Below are 4,569 nucleotides of genomic sequence, written 5' to 3' on the forward strand. Positions count from 1 at the left end.
TGGATAGGTACCACACATCTGGGTTAATTATATCACGTGGGAATGTGCCAGAACTAATCGAGGTGACAACTTCCTGGCTAATCACATGAGTACCACCTTCTCGGCTGTGAGAAAGTGCACGTCTCTCAAGGCTGTGTCAGGAGTTCTCGGGCAGGCTTGAATCTTTCACTGGACAGAATCTGAATCCTGCTCGTCCAGTCTCTCCAGGATTTGTGACTAGTGGGCCGCTGCATTCGCCCATTTGTTCACAGTGTTATGCCAAGAAAATGTGAAGTTCTGGGAAGACTGAGTTTGCGAGTCATGTAGACCTTGGTTTAAACCTTAAGTCACCTCTGACTAGCTATGTATGTGATTTGGGGCAAAGTGTTTTCCAAGCCTGTTTCCTCACTGACAGCATGGGAACAATATCTTTCTTGCAGGGTTGTTGTGAAAATTATTGCTAATCCTGTACTTGTAGCTCCAGCCATAGTCGGGGTGGTGGGTGGGCAGCTCCTATTGGACTAATCACGTGTCCACTGATGTCATGTCGGAAGCTTGAAACTGACCACTATAGTATTTCCTTCATGAAAATCAATAGATTCTATAAAGAAGGGCTTTTCCCCTCAACTAAAGCCTATTTATCAATACATCCCTACTTAGTAGGCACTCAATAAATGTAGCTATTATTAATAAACTCAGGTAAAACTCACGTTGATTCAAGATGTAGAAATAGAATTACTGGGAACATAAAATCACTACTTGTTTTACAAGAAAAGTGATATTGCATCTGCCCTGAATTGATCCCACAGAAAGATGAATGTGTGGTTCTTTGGATACATGGAGCTTGTCATTTAGATCTATTGCCTTTGCTTGTTGAACTTGGGAGCATATTTTGTGTTGCTTCTAATAACTCAAGTCCTCGTTTGGCTTATAAGAATGTACTGGCTGAAACCCAAAGCAACAGAAAAAAAAAAAAAAAAGAATTTGGGAAATAGTTTTCACTGTTTCAAAGCTGGAGAAACAGCTTGTCAATCAACAAACACCCAACACTGTGCCTGATACTACAACTGCAACATGATTCTTGACATCATGAAGCCCACAGTCTGCATGGGGCGTTGAGAAAGACGGTGCCTGTATTTGAAGTAATACAAAAAATGAAAAACTTTGGAAAACACATTTTATGCTTCCACATAGGGGAAATTCAGGCACAGGGAAATAAAGTCCAGGTTTTCAGGTGACAGAACTAGTAAGAAACAAAGCTGGAGTTTGAACTCAGATGTAGAGCCAAGCATCTTTCTAGAAATAGGTTGGGAACAAGTAATAGCATTCTATACGGAAATAAAAATGGGTCACTTTTATATGTAGATAATTAGAGAACTTGTTGTTCAGTCGCTAAGTTGTGTCTGACTCTTTGCAACCCCATGGACACCAGGCTTCCTTGTCCTTCTCTACCTCCTGGAGTTTGCTTAAACTCATGTCCATGGGTCAGTGATGCTATCTAACCATCTCACCCTCTGCTGCCCCTTCTCCTTTTGGCTTCAATCTTTGCCAGCATCAGGGTCTTTTCCAATGAGTCAGCTCTTAATAAGAAGCTACTTATGTGGTCATGAACAACAAGCACAAGAAGATCTGAACAATTTAAAGGCAGCAGGAATCACCTGGGCAAATCACTGATGGGAAAAGTCTATGGAAAAATGCAGTTTGTACAGGTTGACAGATAGTCACACATTTTTGTGATATTTTGCTAAGCAATGAACACAACCAAGCCCACATATGTTTGCTCTAAAGGCAATAAACCATCTGATGAGACCACCATGACCCAGATGGAAGGGGTGAACCCCACAGGAAAGGGTGCAGAATGGTGATGAAGACCTTTTCTCTCCTTAAAAGAATCCTAAAATATTAGGGAGAAGTCAGTCCAACGGATACTTTGATATTACAGACCAGACCAAGTTTATTTTTCTTATTATACAAACCTTTCTTCCTTTTCTCCTTCTTCCTCCCCTTCCTTCTTGGTCTTCAGACAACAGCAGCAAACATTGATGGACTTTTCTGACCAGCCCAAACATAACTCCAAATAATAAATACTGAAGCAATGGTGGCAAAGCCATTGCTTGGCTGGAAGAAAGCCATACTTCATCTCATACATCATTTACTAGTGTGCCAGGCAGCAATGCCACAAAGCCAGGAAAGATTTAGAAAGAGAAGAAGAGAGGGGAAAAACTCCAACACCATCACTCCTCCATTATCTTGTAAAGTTTATTGATGCACAACAAAGAGGCCATTAATAATGGCGCCCGTGACTGCTGGGATTTACACAAGTCAGGGCAAAATGTGCTCAAGTGTTCAATGGTGCTTTTTTTTTTTTTTCTGCACAGAGTGAAAAGGTTTTTTTGTCTTATGTGTAACACGGGCAAATGTATTTCAGTCCATAAATTTTTAAGAATTTCACATGTTCTGATTCTTTCCACGGTCAATCACCTTAGTTCAAGTCCTAATCTTCAAGATGAGACGGCTCTTTCAAAGAGATGTGTTGCTCAATCTACAGCCGTCATGTCAGTCCGTCCAGACTTCTCTGATCTCCAGTGGAATATGGACACACTTTAAAATTTCCACCCATAGTCTCTGGGATCCGATTTCCTCAAGCAGTTTACTTTAGGACCATGTTTTGGGTCAGGAGATGGATCTGCCTAGTTTTGAATTTGACACCTTCCAAAAAGGTATTAAGTTCAAATCATGCTCACATGTTCAAATCACCCCAGAACAGTACAGATCACTGGGGGTATACCAGTACCTTTATTTATTTGTTTTCTGTCTGGCTGCACGGGGTCTTAGTTGTGGCATGTGGCATCTTTCGTTGTGGCACATGGACTCTCTAGTTGTGGGGTGCAGGCTTAGCTGCTCAGAGGCATGTGGGATCTTAGTTCCCTGACCAGGGATTGAACCTGGGTCCCCTGCATTGCAAGGTGAACTCTTCTTAATCACTAGATCACCAAGGAAGTCCTGCCAATACCTTTTTAAAATCCACACACTGCGTTCTTAAGACAAAAGCCTAAAAAAACAGAAGCCATCTTTGTTTTGTGTCAACATTAAAATTAGAGTACTAAAACAATATGTTGCTATTGTTTAGTCCCCAGGTCATGTCCGACTCTTTTGTGACCCCATGGATTGTAGCCCCCAGATTCCTCTGTCTGTGGAATTTTCCAGGCAAGAATAATGCGGTGGCAAGAATACTGGAGTGGGTTGCCATTTCCCTCTCCAGGGCATCTTCCCGACCCAGTGGTCAAATCCACATCTCCTGCTCACTTCTCCTGCATTACAAGTGAATTCTTTACTGCTGAGCCACTGGGGAAGCCTAAAACAATATAGCTGATAATTTAAAAGCTTAAGATATGGAGGAAATGATCAGGTCTATAGTCCTGAAAGCAATCTTTATGTTTATCAATACACCCTCTCTATTGAATCTGTTTCAGGTAAATTGTTCCTTTTTATCTGTATCAAAACTCATACTGAACAATGAATTCTGGGTTGCAAAAAAGGATTTATTTTTGCACCTATCCGTAAGTCTTTGTCCACAAATTAAAAACAGACACAACTTCTGTCAATGGCATTTAGTATTGGTCACAGGCTTCTTTGGAAATGTGATGATTTCTTTCTGTGACCCAAATCTGGGTTTTGTAGAGCCCACTTTGGAGTGGAAAGCAAATATCACACACATGGGCTGTGGATATCCGAGGTGGCCCCTGAGACCTGGGGCCTCCTTGGCAGAAAAGTAATAGAAACTTAGCAGCCAGCCTTGGTAGCCACTGTCCATCCGAGAGTGATGACCAAGATAGAGGAGGGAGAGGCTGGAGATGCAGATGAGGGCTGGTGGCTCCTCCTTCTCACCCGATCAGCACAGTTCAAGAATCCCTGTACATCTTTTTCCATCCCTGTGTCTGTCTAAGGACACTTAGGTTGATTCCATGTCCTGGCTATTGTGAATAGCGCTGATATGAACACTGGGGGGCATGCATCTTTTCGAATTATGGTTTTCTCCAGATACATGCCCAGGAGTGGGGCTTGTGGGATCATATGGTAGCTCTATTTTGAGTTTTTTTTTAAAGAACTTCCACACTGTTCTCCAGAGTGGCTGCACCGCTGCATCACGGCCAACTTCAGGCTAGCGCCATGATGTTGCTGACGTCGGGAGGGGACGCACACAGTGGGCCTTGTGGGCTGACTCCTGTGCAGCCTTGAGCCTGTCCTGTGAGGTCTTGGATGCTTTAACACAGGGATGCACAGACAGTGTTTAGCGTGGTTTGGTACACAACCTGGCACACAGTAGGTGTACTTAGAGAGCTGTGGCTCACACCAGCCAGAACTCTGGGCTTCCGGCCTCCTGGCCCTGCAGAAGACAGCTAATAAGTCCCATCTTCTGAGGGAAGCAAATTGCTAATGATCTTTCAGTAAAATGAGACTCTTTCCTGGCTTCTGATAAACTGCCCTGACCAACTTCTTGGAAAGAGCCCAGGGCCAGTGCCTCTGCCTCAGGGAGGCCCTGGAAAGGAAATCCTTCGAGGCTGTCCCTCCCTGCCCCTGGGACGGCCA

The 4,569-nt window shown here is 43.4% G+C and overlaps 1 non-coding gene across 1 annotated transcript; it reads right to left on the minus strand.

Moving 5' to 3' along the window:
• Positions 1-3,456: 3,456 nt before the first annotated feature.
• On the minus strand, positions 3,457-3,579 carry LOC147343165 (small nucleolar RNA SNORA40). Its single transcript, XR_015157244.1, has one exon. It is a non-coding gene; the product is annotated as a small nucleolar RNA SNORA40 (small nucleolar RNA).
• Between the last annotated feature and the right edge of the window lie 990 nt (positions 3,580-4,569).

This window comes from Bos grunniens, chromosome 28 (genome assembly GCF_055505025.1).
Source record: "Bos grunniens cultivar Pamir isolate PY7600 chromosome 28, Bosgru_T2T1.0, whole genome shotgun sequence".
NCBI classification, from domain to species: Eukaryota; Metazoa; Chordata; class Mammalia; order Artiodactyla; family Bovidae; genus Bos; species Bos grunniens.